Below are 7698 nucleotides of genomic sequence, written 5' to 3' on the forward strand. Positions count from 1 at the left end.
CACACACACACACACACACACACACACACACACACACACACACACACACACACACACACACATTTCCAGTTTTGCTGGACCACAACCCAGCAAGACGTAATCATAAACTTTTCATTCTCTGGGAACTGGACCAAAAATTTAAATATAAAAAAAGGGATGGGGTGGCTGAAATCAGCAAGTGAAGCAAGTTTAAAAAAGAAAAGAAATGAAAAGGCCTAAAGGTGCACCATTTGCATTTAATAGATAGTGTCGGAGAGAGAAAAGGAATGAGAGCGAGGTAACGAGGTAACAAATTATATCGTTTTCCCCTCTGGTGAAACTAAGCATTGTTTCTAGTTGTTCTGGTTCTAAAACTGCAGACATAAGCAGAGGAATGAAAACGAGAAACACGTTTTTGCTTATTTATGCATATTTAGGAACAGCTGCATTAAAAATCTGGTTAACACAAATGTTCATTCAGAATCATCAACTACGGAACCGACCAGTAAAAAAAACGATAAAATCTTTATTTGTTAAAAGACTAAAATCGAAAGTCAAGCTTTTCTTTTAAATAGTTTGATTCAAACAGATATTCTTTGACTCTGTGATGTGTGCTTACTTTAAAAGCTTTTACCTCTAAACGGCTTCTATTGCACAGAAGGTGAAATTGAAACATGAAAGAAAACAATTACTGTGGAAGTTATCATTTCCAGCAACAGAAACCGCTGAGTCACAGTGTGGAGGAATAAAAAAAACAAAAGTAAAAAGGAGGTCACAATAAAAAAAGAGAGAGAATAAAGAAAAGAGACGTTGGCATCACTGTCCTTGACTAACATTAATAAGGCTCATTGACTAGCGCTGAAGTGGTTTTGGAAAGAAAAAGAGGAGGAGGAAGAAAGCTGAGGATACAAAGACGACTGAAACAGATGGAGGCAAAAGAAAGAAAGCCGTCACTGATCATCAGGTCAGCACAGCACTCCAGAAACATGTCACTGTTGGCCTGTTCCTTCAGACTCAGTCTCAGGGGTGCCAAAAAAAAAAACAATTTTTGTCATATTTTTGGACAAACCTGAGTAGAGTAGGCATTTCTTTATGGTCTCATTTACTCCTTGTCAACACTGTTGTGCTGTTTTATCATCTGTCATCATCACTTTGATGATGCTATTATTTTTTTTGCAAAATGTAACCCACTGTGCATTTTCATAATCCTACCCACATGTGAGGAAAGATTAGGTTTTTGTGGGAAAGGCAGGCTGTGATTAAACACATAGCTCTCGACATACCACCTGCACGTTTGCCCCTGCAACAAAGCGATCAGTTATCTCCCTGATTTTTTTTCTATGGCCTTTACTGTCACTTAGACCCTTTGATGTGTCACACTCTCACTATTCCCCTCAGTCCACAAACAGCTACCAGCTCTGGGTTTCATTTAATTAGAAAAAGAAAAAAAGATTAAAGAGCTTTCAGAGTGCGGCATTTACCTCTGTATGAAGGTATACATTGTGCTGTACACAACGTCGCACAGCACACATTAATTACAGATGGATGTTATGACTAATGACTTTATTTGATCTTTGCATTTGTGTTTTGCTGTCACCCAACACACTATGTTTGTGGGTCCAGTACACAAATGATGTCTACTTGACTTTATCCTGACACAAACAAGCTTTAGGTTTAGGCAGAGCCGGATTTACTAATAAAAATAATAAATAATCTAAGCTTACAACACACACACAGCTCTTGCCAGACAACAGTGAGCAGCCTAAACTAAATTAAACAGTCATGCTACTTAGTGTGAGGAGCTTAAAATAAACAAACCACTACGGTTCAGGCCCACCACGTTGCAGTCAGGAAACCACAGAACTTCCTGCAGCATTTCCACTGTCTAACACCAAAAGGGGAAAAAGGAAAACCAAGGTTAGGTCATTTTAAAACATACAGTTCATATGTACAGTGCGAAATATACTTAACATAAGTGCTTTGTATGATTACTAAAAGAAACAATACATTTTTTATCTTGTAATAGAAGACAAATTAAAACTATTTAAAATTGTGTACACTGAGCAGCATGTGTGCAGTAGCCTATCAGCCTGGGATACACGCAGGCAAAGCAGCAGTCTAACCTGGACATCTAAAAAGTGCATAATAGATCCCTCCTACTTTACCAAGTGCCTTTAAAGCACCTGTCCCAAGATAAGGTCTCCAATCTAAAAGGTCACACAGGAAGAAGCGGCTAGGTCTGCTGTGAGCTTGAGATAGGAATGAAAAGTAGGTCCTTCTCCTAAAGATTAAACACAACCCTCAGTGCCAAGCACCACATCGACCCAATACAAGACACTGTTTTCTGTGACCTCTCTCTTCAACTACAAAACCCAAGTTAGTCTGGAAAACCTCCAGACTAACTGACAGAATCCAATTATTTTTACCTGAGAGAAAAAAGACTAACAAACCCTTCTGGCACATCAGGCTCCACGTCTCACACGGGACAATCTCTGACATGGTGTATTTTGTGTCAATGAATTTCATCTCATATAAGATACCTGCATGCGAGGCTAAATTGAATAAATAATGGAATAAATCAGAAGCAAAACTGAAAAAATGTTTTGTGTGAGATTTTGATTCCTTTTTTTGTCAAGACTCCGAGTCAGTAAGCTCCTGTGGATCATGCTGACAGCGGGCGCTCACTGCAAATCATCTCCAGAGGTTGGAAACACCTGGGACCGCAGGTGGGTGAGGGATAAATGAGCCAAATCCCAGGGGAGAAACTTTCATGACAAGTAGAATATACTTTTCTTCAACACACCAGACTGTTATCACCTCGACGTGGGCAGTCTTGTTTTTCAGTTTCACCTGAATTTAGGCAGGAACCGGTATCTCATTCATACACAAAAAAAATTACTGATAAGATACCAGACGGATCTGAGCATCTGAAAATGAACTGAAACCAATGAAAATATGGTATTTTGATGAGGTGTATAGATTTGATGGAAAATGCAAAACAAAATAAGCTGGAGCATCAAATACTCTGGAAGGAAGTTTTAGAGTAAATAAAGATGCTGGTAGTGGATAATACTTTTTGTGAACATCAACATGTAACTCCTGTGTGAACATTTTGATGAATGAAAAGTGGAAAAAATGCTGCCAGGCATCATGAATCTCGATGCGTTATGAAACGAGTATCACAGGAGCATCCAAGGCTGCATGTAAACATTACCAACCACTCCTGCAAGTGGAACCCTTTCTCGTCCTTGCTCCTGACTTCAGAGATAATATGCATGTATTTTCCATCTTCTTTCTCCTTAGTCATTTTTAACACAATATAATTACACATTTAATTATTGTTCTTATTTCCGTCATAGCACTTTTATGTTTCTCTAGTGGCAAAATCAAATGTCAGCCGTCTCAAAAACCACCCACCACTTCCAAAGTCTGACTGGAAGTCGCTTCACTTGACTTAGATAAAAATAAAAATTGCGCCAGTCTTGGTGTTACTTTCTGAGAGTTTCCCACCTAGAATTAATCAGAAAATGCTTAGAAACTTGATTTACATCTTAAATGTTTTCACACTGTACTGTCAGTCATTCAGAAAGTAAATGTGTAGATAACTTATGTTTGGTTCAAACTCCATTCCTGCAGATGCAGATTTCCCAGCGTTTGCAGAAGTAAACAGCAGGAGTGCCTTTGTCGGAGCTTTTCTGTCAGAATACAAGGCTACAGCCGGTGTGACTCACTGATGTTTTTCTTGAATGGCTTAATAACATATAGTATATAGTACTATGCAAAAGTCATCTATCATTTCTTTATATTTTGCTATTAAAATTGCTTGAATGCTCTTAGTCAGCTTTCTTAAAGTTCTTTAAGTAGTCTTCAGGAATATTTCTCCAGGATTCTTGAAGGACATTCAAAGATTTTCTTTGCCTTTTGCTCTTTTCTCTCTCAAGATTATCCCACATTGCTTCAGTAATGTTAAACTCCGGACTCTGGGAAGACCAATCCTTGACTGATTGTGTTTAATTGTGTGTTTTTTGTATACAGGTATGCTTTTACTTCACTGGCAGTGTCTTGGGGATCATTATCAGGCTAAAAAATAAAGGTGTTGCCAATCAGTTCCTTTCTAAACTGGATTGCATGGTGGATCAAAATCTGATGGCACTTTTCTGCATTCAATCAAACATCTACAATTTGGATTAATAAAACTTGTTGCTAATGAGTTTCAGTCCAGTTCTTGTGTAATTCGGCATACATCAGCCATTTCTCCCTATTTCCCTTCCTTAAGAATGGCTTCTTGACACCCACCCTTCCACTGAAACCATTTCTAATGAGGCTTCAGTGCAAAGTAGGCGGATGAACTGAAGCCAGATACAGCTCTCAGGCCCTGTGTCAGGCTCGTTTTTTTTTTTCCTTTTTCTTAAAGACATAACTTTAAGATATTTGCCATCCGCTGTTGATAGTTTTTAGGCCTGTCACTTTTATCCTGCACATGTCCAGTTCCATCAATGTTTTTAAAGGACACTGCAGACCATACTGAGATATGCCAGGTTTTTGGCTAATGTGTCCATTTTTTTTTTTTACTCTTTCCTTTTATCCTTTTTTTGTTGATACTGTTAACAAAATGGGATCAAAATTTGAGTTTTTGCTACAGGCTGCTATTAACAATGTACCTTGAGATACAATTTAAAGTGCTTTGCTAAGTTGTCAGTTATAGGAAGACAACACTCATTTACTCCTTCAGTTTTTAATGCTTGAATGACTCGTAGGTCAGTCCTAAATAGCTTAACAAACTAAATACATTCCTTTGACATGTCTGGCCAAGTCTGGTTCCTTGGAAGCCAAATATGAAGAAATGAGAGGAAGCTCAAGACTTTTGCACATTATTTTATTTACTTTGATCTCTTCTTGCTAATTATGACATATGGGTATCATAGACCAAGCCCAACTCAGTGTGCACACATATATAATTATTGAGAACTGAGAACCTTCACAGACATATATAATTATTATAAACATGCAAATACTTGATTGTTTTTGCTCACAAAGAGATGTGGTGGTTGCTGCCTGGACTGTCAACTGTAACTCCTCCTGGACTTTAGATTTAAATTTAACTTTCTTGGCACAGCAATGTAGGCTATCAAAAATGTGAGCGGATGGGAGCTTTCTCTAAGAAAAGTACATCATGCTGAGGCTACAAAAGTTTCTGAGAAAGACCCCATGCAGAGAGCAATAACTGTACAGCAGGGGCTCTTTGTGTTTTATTGAACAGACTGCTGATGATGATGGAGATGGCTGCTAAAGACCAGTTCAGTAATCGTCACTTTGGACCCGTTTCACAAAAAAGAAATATAATGCTCCAACCTTCACAAATAATTTTGGCTTGCAAAGATCCGATAAATCTTTAAATCCTACAGAGCTCTCATATGGTGCAACACATTACAGTTCACACCTTTAGTATCAGTCTCAAAAATCTACAGTAAGAAATTTTTACAGCCACAAGATGAATAATTAGCAGAAGAATAATGTTTGACAGAAGCTAGACTTTCCCAGTTTGCAGGTTTAAAAATAGGTTGTAAGACACTGGTGAGGACTTAATCAATAAACAATGAGGCATTTTTAATGGGTAAATGGCTATTAAAACATAATACAGCCAATACTGCCTTAATCCTTCATGACAGAGATTCAACAAGGTGCTGGGGAAATTGGCATGCAGTTGACACACAGTTGCTGCTCATTTGTTGGTTGAACATCCATGATGTGAATCTCCCGTTCTGTTACATCCCAAAGGTGGCCTGTGGGATTTGAGATCTGGTTTCTGTGGAGGTCTATGTCGAGTACAGTGAGCTCATCGTTATGTTCAAGAAGCCGGTTTGAGATGATTTGAGTTTAGGGACATTCTGCGTTATCCTGCTGGAAACAATAATCAGATGATGGGCCCACTGTGGTTATAAAGGGACGGATATTGTGTCATAGTGGTACTGGTATTAAGGGGCTTAAAGTATGTTAGGTGAAGCCCTCCCACACCATTACCCCACTAACAGCAGCCTGAGCCACTGATACAAGGCACGAAGGGTTGCTGCTTTTTTGTTGTTTAAATCAAATTCTGCTACTATCATCTGTATCATCTGAATAAGCAGAAATTGAGAGTCATCAGACCGGGAAACGTTCATGTCCAGTTCTGATGAATTGTAGCCTCAGTTTTCTGTTTTTAGTTGACAAAAGTAGCACCCAGATGTGCTATAGCCCACCTGCTTCAAGTTTTGAGGTGCTGTGCATTCTGTTCTGCATACCTTGGTTGTAACAAGTGGATATTTGAGGTAGTGTCACTTTCCTATCAGTTTGAAACAGTGTAACCATTCTTCTTTGACCCCAACAAGGCATTTATGTCCAGAGAACTGCCACTCACTGGATATGTGATCTTTTTCAGACTATTCTCTGTAAACCCAAGAGATGTTTGAATGGGAAAATCCCAGTAGATTAGCTGTTTCTGAAATAATCGGACCTGTTCGTCTAACACCAACAACCGTGCCACATTCAAAATGACATTTTTTCCCCATTCGGTTTTGACCATCTGTGCTGTGAGGTAATTGGCTGGTCAGATATTTGCATTAACAAGCAGCTGAACGTGTACTTGATGTGAAATTACATATAGAAAAAATGTTAAACTGAAAGGTAAGTCAGTTTTCATGTCAGAGGCATCGTTAATCCATGAAGCAATGACAGATGAAGTGTTAACCTTCATAATTTCATTATAATATCCTGCTAGCTGGGAGGCTATTGCCAAAAATATTACAACACTGAATTTCTGCAAGAGGTTTTATATACCGGTATCAACCCATGCCGATGTGCCACGAGTGAGTATACTCAGTGGCAAACCCTGAACTCTCTCTCCCCTTTTCAGTAATTAAAAATGTATCCGAAAGTGGAAAAGTCGAGCAGAGCTACAGTCCACCTGCTGCCTGACTGCTGTAAAGTTAGGATGCATTAATGCCGCTCTTATTTTTATGCATGTGTAATGACAGTTAATATCAGCCACTGCATACTCGAAAAGGTAATATTGATGTAGATGGGTTATTTTCCACTGCCACTGTGACAACATTATGCAGCTTAAAAGCAAGAGTAATTGTGTGCAGAGCTTGAGTTGAACACAGGCTAATTTGCGAGCCACCAGACCCCCTAACACACAGACGAGGCCTATTTGGTCCCCTGCCAGTGATGACTCCCAATCTAATCAAATATGTAGGAAAAGGCACAGTTCACAAAGGTACCACCCTGCAATAAACAAAACCCCAAAGAATTAGATGCTAATGCCACATGTACACACCACAGGACTCCCCCAGAGAAGATCTATACATGCTCCGACATATAACAGCTCTTTTAGTGGCACGAGGGAGGGTTACAAAATATTAGACAGGGGGATTTAATGTTGTGGTATCGCTGTGTGGGATTGGTTTCTTAGTCTTGAGCAATTTCACAAGAGAATTACTGGCTCTATAAGTATTGAACAAGTGTTATTTAGAGCCCTGTGGCGTGCTTTGTGCCCCTGTACAATGACTTGTATTACTTCATTGAATTCTGTGATTGACTGTTAATTAGTTTGGTTAAGCTCAGTTCGTTCTCTGTGTCATTCTCAGCGATTCAAGACTCTTTTGAGGTTTCTGTTACAGCAGGGTTACACTCACACAGACCTCCACACTTTGCTTAAAGTGGATTTATTACCATGTTTCA

Source organism: Pundamilia nyererei, unplaced genomic scaffold (genome assembly GCF_000239375.1).
Source record: "Pundamilia nyererei isolate P.nyererei 1_Seehausen unplaced genomic scaffold, PunNye1.0 scaffold00289, whole genome shotgun sequence".
Lineage (NCBI taxonomy): Eukaryota > Metazoa > Chordata > Actinopteri > Cichliformes > Cichlidae > Pundamilia > Pundamilia nyererei.